Source organism: Rhamphochromis sp. 'chilingali', assembly GCF_963969265.1.
Source record: "Rhamphochromis sp. 'chilingali' genome assembly, chromosome: 15".
Classification (NCBI taxonomy): domain Eukaryota; kingdom Metazoa; phylum Chordata; class Actinopteri; order Cichliformes; family Cichlidae; genus Rhamphochromis; species Rhamphochromis sp. 'chilingali'.
The window spans coordinates 14,024,878-14,033,193 of NC_137942.1; the positions used below are offsets into that span (position 1 = coordinate 14,024,878).

General features: G+C 42.6%; 1 long non-coding RNA gene across 1 annotated transcript; it reads right to left on the reverse strand.

Moving 5' to 3' along the window:
* Positions 1 to 231: 231 nt before the first annotated feature.
* LOC308411567 lies at positions 232 to 3,178 on the reverse strand. The gene is made up of 3 exons (XR_013974410.1): positions 3,085 to 3,178; positions 972 to 1,122; positions 232 to 426 (listed from the first exon to the last, which is right to left on the reverse strand). It is a non-coding gene; the product is annotated as an uncharacterized lncRNA (long non-coding RNA).
* Between the last annotated feature and the right edge of the window lie 5,138 nt (positions 3,179 to 8,316).

The following is an 8,316-nucleotide window of genomic DNA, read 5'->3' on the forward strand; positions in this document are numbered from 1 at the left end:
ATAATTTAGGAATCAGTGGGTGTAGGTTTAGAGGTTTGGGTTGTAATAAATTAATAAAGAAAGGGATGATGTATACATAAGCGAGAGTAAGCCACTGATATACAATATATATTAGACACACACACGCAGAACAAACATTGGGTGTCTCACCTCTTTCTACTGGCTGGCATTTATAGTGCTTACAATGGACTATAAACCTCACAGTAGCTCTTTATGATGGTGAAGGATCTGCATTTTTATTAGGGGCAAACATTGAAATTACAACTCATTCTTCTCCCAAGCATTGCAATGCACAATTACCACCTGTGACACAAAGTCCAGAGTCTGCTGCCAACACACTGAGGATGATGTCAAGGATTGGTTTACCTACTAAACCCCAGTCAGCCAGGTGAACTCTGGCTCACCTCCCAGACTGGTCATCACTGGCTGAAAAATACAGAACACAAATAAGGCATACTCATTTTAATCTTAAATATAAATGCAAACAACCGAATATGCAGGGATCAAGCGTTAAACATGAGATGTTGAATAAAGCTTAATTATTATTGTAGGACTATGCTGAGAAGGAATTGCATTTTTGCATTGAGTGTTCATTCCTGTAAACCTGTTATTATGTTATATAGGTGTGCGGAGTTTGATAACATCACACTGAAATGTCAACAGAAGTTGACTCATGTTCTTGGAGTAGCTATAATTATTTTCCCTTCCTGGTGGCTGAAGGTAAATTATGATTACAAGTACAGATGAGTGAAGCAAAAAAAAGGACATAGATCGAAGTGCATCAGTGGACAAAGTCTGCTGAAATATTTGACTGAGAAATGCATAGAACCAAAATCATACTCATCACAATGGACATGGATTAAAAGAATCATGAGTGACTGTGACAAAAAGGTATGCACCTCATACGTGGCAACCTGCATGTGTATACAGAAATATTGTTAAGCTCGGTGTGAATGTTTAAGGGCACTTACAGCTGCTGTGTGGAGAAGTGCTGCCCCGAGGGCCGCGGCAGCATGAGTGTGAGCTTCGTGGTGCTCTGGAAACAAGAAAAGCGGCTCTGTTTTTGGATTGCTGTCTTGGCTTTGTATGAACGCTTCCTGGCACACAGTCAAGTTTCTGCCCCTAGTGAGGGAAGATTAATGACAGCAAGTCACGGAAAGGCAGAGAGCAGAGGAAAGCAAAGGAAAGCAATAGGGTGAGAAGGGAAAGACAGGAGGGATGGGGGGTAAAACAAAAGGTAACGGCTGTTATGTTGTTGATGGTAGCAGGTATGAGTAAAAGGTGTGTGACTCTGTGAGTGTTTGTGCCTGGGTGTGCATCAGTAAGAGTACAATACTAAAAGAGATTTAGCAGATTAGTGGAATCCTCATAAACATTCCTGACAGTTGTACAAACACGATGAATATAATCACTGGACAAAAGGCCATGCCCTCCTTAAATTTCATCTCTGTAAATCCAGCTAATGTCCACATACTCTTGTTATCTCCCAAAACCTTAGCCTACTTCTCCAGCTGTGGTCAATCTCCATATTCTCACAACACCTTCAAATCTGACGGAGGGTAAAGTAGTAAAGTAGTTGAAATGGCAAACATGGATCAAGAGATCAAGCTCCGCAAGTGGGAAAGCACAGACTTGGAAGTGAAGTAAGGAGAAAAAACCGAAAGGCATCAAGAGTTCTTCTTTTAGGTAACATGGATCATGACTAATCTGTGATGAAAGAGCCAAGAGCTGAGTAGATCATGACGCTGCCAGGGCTGACCCCTCTCCCTGTCTCCCAGCCCCAAACCCCCAACCAAAGTATTAGGCTCCAGGACAAGCACAGGTCATGGTGAACTCACTCTCCTCATTTCCCCTTTCTTTTCTTGACCACAAAAACAATGACATCACAGACCTTGGAGTCTCTGACAAACCTGAGTCTTTGTATCAGATGAAAAATGATCCTGAGAAAGAATATTCATCAAACTAAAGGGGAAAAGAGCGTGTGAGTCTGTTTTTTTCAAAACAGTTCACTTCATTCTCGAGCTATGCTGGGTTTTCCCTATGACAGTGAAGAGCAAACTGTTCCGTTTCACAGTGCCAGGACATTCGAACAATGTGAATGAAGGGAAACTGTAAAAGCCTTTTAATCCAAAGAGCATCTTTATGCGATTGTTTTATCTGAAACCGAGGTTGCACAGATGTCACTTATTCTCAATGCCATTCTATTAAAAGCAAAAGTAAACAACAGGTAACTGTTGTTAGACGGCATGTGTAATGGGCTCAGCACTGATGCAGACTGGATCGTGACTTAGAGCAGCAACGGGTGACAAATGGTCTGTTCTCTTGTCACAGTCGATCTTTTAGGGCTTTGCCAAACTTAAGTGAACCTGGAGCGGTGCTGCTATTGCTGTAAAAGTGCAGTTGAACAGATTTTGAAAACAAAGAACTCCATGCTTCTCTTGCCGAGCTCCACTAGCGCACCTGGAGGAAATTAATTTAGCTAAGCAAAACAGTCAAAGCCCAGTGATACCTTTCAACACGTTTTTTTTCTAATGGAATATTCACACTTGTGATATATTTTAATATGGTGTTTCTAGAATTGAAACTTAACAGTAAGTAATTTGCAGATGACAGCAATGTATCTGTCTGCATACACATTCCCATTTGGTCCACAATACTTGAATTCTTTTGAGCCAAGTCATGCCCATACTTCCTATCCCGTGGACATGGTGTTTTACCCAAACACCTGCCACCCATTCCGCTGACTTTATCTGGGAGAGAGCAGAGTAGGTGGCGGGGAGTGAAGGAAGAAGGGAGGGGTGCTATTGTTGGCACACTCCTATGGTTCTGTAGGATGGAGAATGTGCAGAGGTGGAGAAGGGGATTAAACAGAGCAATATTATTCTTTCACAGACCTGCTTTGAATCAGAACTCAACACCACACATAAAGCTGTGAAGACTGGATGAGCTCATTGGGGGGAAAATGCCGCTGTAGTGACCCGGGAAAAAAAATGGGAAAAAATGTCTAGCAGTAACAGGAAATAGCAAGAAAGAGAGGAAAAAAACTAGCTGGCTGAGGACTAAAACATAAGTCAACATGTTTACCTTTCTTAGATGAAATAATAGCTTTTGGAGGCATTCCAGTTAAGGTTTCTGTGATCAATTTCCAATCCTGATTGCTTTTTTGGGGTGTATTCCTCTGTGGAAATAAGGAAATGTAATATCAGGTTTCAATCGTCTTCACATTGTGGCTGAAAGCTTGTTTGATGGTTGGCCAGATGCATACCTTTTTAAATAGCATGAGTGCAATTGAAGAATATTCTATGTACACAAATTCACAAAAATGCCCTGAAAACATTTCCTCATTCAGCAGGACAATGATCCTAAATATGAATGCATATTTAGCCAATGCAACTACATAAAAATAGGAAAATCTTCTTATGAAACATGCTAAATGACCATTTGCAACTTTTGTTACTTTTCAGGTAGCCTTAAAATTACAGCTAAGACCTCATTAGCTGTCCTAGATTGTATACTGTCACACAGCATGATGTGCTAAACACACAAGTAACCACACCTGGTGGAAATCACTCTTTAAGTTGAACACTTGTTGACAACTGACTCCATAAATGGCAAAGTGATTATGTTAATAGGGATGTTGATGATGCAAAAAGACCATTTACAGACTGCTATTTTAATTAAAAGAAATTCATTAACAGAAATACTGCCTCGCCTTTGCCAATGAGTGAAGTTGTCATAACATTCCATATCCAGACTCATCATGTGTTATATGGTTATGGGATACTTTTATTTTCTTCACAATAAGTGTATCTATTTTTGAGGTATGACATTTTAGAAAGGGCTGAGTTTTAGGTAAAAATGACCTCAACCCCTCAACCCCTAGAATCTCAGAGTACACTGGGAGTGGCGATGTGCAGAAGATCAGATGTATATGGAGAGACTTCAAAGTAAGAAGGAGAATCTTAAAAATACCACAGACTTTCTGAGTACTGTTCCTCTATAACCACAGTGTACTGATAACTCTGTCCAGCAGAATAACACAGCAGGTCGCAAAGCTCAAAATTGTTTCTCCATAAAATCTGTGATGCTGTCATGTCAGTACCGACCAAGGTCTCTGAGGAATGCACGTTGTTGACTCTCAACCTCAGTTTGTGTCTCCTTTACTGTACAATCCCTGGAAGTTATGGCATGGTTCCATAATGTAAGATGTGGAAATACTGTTTGTTTTTCTGCTAAATTACAAGGAAGGTTTAATGCAGCACTTAAAATTACGTACACTTACAGTATAATTACTTCTGTTTCTTGTAAAAACCTGACTTGCTTTACTTGTTTTAGTTGTTGCTGGTCCCTGTACAGCTTTAGTGAGAGCTTGGTTTGCACTGCCAGCAAGAACTCTGATCGGAGAGATAGTTTTGTGCTTTTCATCAATTTGTTCTTATTATCTATGAACAGAATTAATAAGGACAGCCAAAGTTTCGAGTGTGGTGTCTATGGTCTCAGGATCCCATCTCTGCTGTTTGGAGAGATTTGGTCCCATGGCTTAATTGAGCCCCCCCCAGTTTACACTGGTTTGCAGCTGTGTGTGAAATGAATGTGATGGAAATCAGCAACTCCTAATCTGAGGCTATAGTTCTCAGTCAGAACAGGGTGGGCAATCCACCGGGTAGAGTGCCCACTCCAGGTCACAGACAAGAGTGAGATCACAGATACAAGTGGCAGAAATGAGCTTCCTCTAAAGTGCGCCTGAGCTCTGCCTTTGAGATGCTCGGTCATTTGGTCTGCCTTAGAGCTCTAGGTTGTTTATTTCACTTACTTTATCATGGGATCAAATTGAGTGATCAAAATGACTCTTAGCAACTTCATCATATATATATACAGCACAAATAATATTAACTTGAACTGACTGAAAAACAAAGTGATAACAGAATAAAGTATGCTAAACAGTGATAATGTGGAGCACATGTTTGAAAAGTTGCAAGTTATATGAAAGAAAACTTTGTTTTATTTAATAAATTATGCAAATTACTTGTAACAACAATAATTTCTTTCTTTAAATGACACCAATTACATAACTAATAAGACTTTGAGAAGAAATGTGTTTTGCTATTGTTATTATTCTGCTCTTATGACTACTTCTGAATTATTCTTGGGGGACCCAGGTAAACAGGTAAAAACATTAATAGGATCAGAGTTAAGAATTAAGTCCATTATGAGGGCAAAAGGTGGTCCATCCTGGTATTAGCAAGGTGTATTTAATGAAGTGGCCAGTGAGTGTGTGTTTGCAGCTGTATTTTAGTTAGTATAATATTGATTGTATAATAAGCACACCTCTATACTTTAAAATCATAGCTTGAGATTAACCAGCCTGCAGACAAAGGTGGGTAGTGAACTTGTTGAGATTTGCTGAAGTGGTTATGGGTGTGAAGCAGGAAGAGAGGCAATAGTTGGTCATGGACTATAGGGTACAGAGAGGGCAGTGTGTAGAGGAGAGAGAATCTAGGATGGACAGGCACAAAGGGACCATTGGTTTGGCTGAGACGCAGCATGAATCCAGTCGGAGTTCCGTGGGAATACTCAGCTCAGTGAGACAGATCTCCCTCTCTCTCTTCTCAATGAGTTTGTGACGGAGAAGAGGAGAAGGAGACATCAAAAAAGATCCTCACAAGCAGCCCTCACTGACACAATGTGAGCATAATTTCAAACCAACACAAGATATGCAGCCTAGCAACACGTCTAACAAGGAAGTGAAACTAAAAAAGAAAGATTGTTCTGAGGAACTCTGGAATACATTATATGTAATTATTAACACGCACATTTGATAGACTTCCTGTTCTTGTTGAACAAACAACAGAAATAATTAGAGTTGTGTTTCCTCGTACATCAATACCTGGAAAAGTTTATTTCTGCCAAATCCTAGTTCAAAATACTTCTCATCCCCTACAGCCAAGTCCCCCCCCACCATTTGTATCTGTATCATGACCCACGCCAACACATGTAGCAATCCAAAGTACACACCAATTCCCATGAAATAGAATCTGATCCAAAACTACTACAGAAATCCTATTGTTCTCCATCATGCAACACTGAGCCTTCACAATCAGACTCTATTGGGAAACTGCACTCGTGTTGAACGGAGCACCAAAATACACATATGGATACAGATTCTAGATTAGCTCTGGGAAGATGGGCGGGGGCGCTGGGCAGCAGAGGAAACATTGCAAGAACATGTAAATCAAGAGCTTGACAAGTTTTAAGCTTACATATTAATTACAGTATTATAACTCCTAATTCAATAAGTTGTCACATGATGGCTTAACTGCATTTATTTACATTTTTAGTTTATCTGTCTTCCTCTAAAGCAGGGGTGGGCTGTTGTGGGGGGCTGCACCAGAAACTCAGTTCTGTGCAATTTTAATTGAATCACTTCATAAGCTTATTGATGAGGCCCTCCACAACAGCCCCATTTTCTCATGTGGCCCCTTGGAAAAATTAATTACACACCCCTGCTCTAAATAGTGATAATCCCTAGTTTCCTCATTAGCAACTCTTCTTACATATACATCTATGTTTCTCAGAGGGATGTGGCCCTTACACACTGTTCCTGTCACGGTCCTGGGTCTCCTGACCCAGCGTTTTTAGTTCTTTGTGATTTTTTTGTATTATTGTACTTGTGTGTGATTTATTCTATGGCTTCTAGTTTTGATCCCTTCATGTCTCTCTGTGTCCCCTCTGTTCTGTGTAATTGTGTGTCTTTGCATGTTTGAGTTTCTTGTTTTCTGTCACTCTGCATTGTGCATTATGTTCTCATGGTTGGTTTTTTGTTACTCTCTCTAGTCTAGTCTCTTGTGTTCCCAGCTGAGTATTTCCCTGTGTATTTTGGTTCTTAGACCTCTGCCTTATGGTTTATGTCTCTGTATTTCTTAGTTGCTGTCTCCACTGTGTCAAGTTCGCGTCTCTGTGTGATACTTCCTGTTTTACTTTGATGGTCCGTGTCTCATGTGAATGCGTCCTGCTTTGCTTGTCTCGTCAGTCCTGATTTCTCCCAGCTGTGCCCTCCTTCTGTGTCTCATTCCCCTCGTTACTTCCCAGTGTATTTAAACCCTGTGTTTCTCTGAGTCAGTGTCGCGTCGCCCCTCATGCTGTGTGGATCTCCCTGTGTGTCTCTCTGTGAGTTTTCCAAGTTCCCAGTTTAGATTAGTTTGTATGTTTTTTCCCTGCCAGCAAATAAAGCTGAGTTTTGAGTTCACCTCCCTGAGTCTGTGAGTCCTGCACTTTGGGTCCAACTCCTGCCTGCCGCACAGCGATTCATGACAGTACGACACGACCAGACATGGACCCAGCAGGCTCCTCCCGGGAAAGCGATTTGGCCCGCATCTTCAGCCTGTGGGAGCGAGTTTCCCATGCCTCGGACATTAAAGCAATGTCCATTGGGATAAACGCCATCGAGGCAATTCTCAAGGGGAATCCCCATCTTCGCGAGCTCTCAGGATTTTCGGGCCTACTGTCCAATCTGCAGAAAGCCAAGGAGACAGTACAAGCTCGCGAGCTCGTCATACCGCAACAGCGACCGCCACAATCGGGAAACGTTTCCACGCCGCTGCCACTGGACTCCTCTCCATCCACCCTCCACTCTGACTGTCACTCACCCGCTGCTTTTCTCGCAGCAATGTGGTCGGAGGATGAGGAGCCGGCCGTGATCTCTCCGTCGTTGCCAGTTTCCTACATCACCGCACCTCCGGCTTCCCGAAGAAAACGGCATTCACGCCGCCGACACTCACCGCCACAGCCAGACCCCGAGACGTCTGAGTTGCCAGCTGTGGTGAGTGGAAGGGACAATCAAGAGTTTCCTGACTTTGGGACTGTTTATTCCGGGGCTGTGTTTTTTCACTTAGCTGCCCAGCCAGAAGCGCTAGCTCCATCTCCTGTGTCCCTGCTAGCACAGCCATTAACTCCACCACACGCTCCATTTTCACCTCTACCATCGCTTCAGTCATCAGTTCGGTCTGCCACTCAGTCGCCCTTAGTTCCGTCATCCACACTACCACCTGTTTCCCTTCCACCACCACCATCACTACACCCAGCCATTCAGGCTGCTACTCAGTCAGACATTCAACCCATAGCCCTGCCGTTAATATGCTCTATAGCTGAGCCACTAGCCGCCCGACCCGCAGCCACTTCAGCCACTCCTCCACCCGTCACACCTCCACTACAACCATCACTGCAATCCCCAGTGCAGTCTCCAGTGTCCCCAGTGCAGCCTCCTGCAGCCCTGCTTTCCCCAGTGCAGTCTCCAGTGTCCCCAGTGCAGTCTCCAGT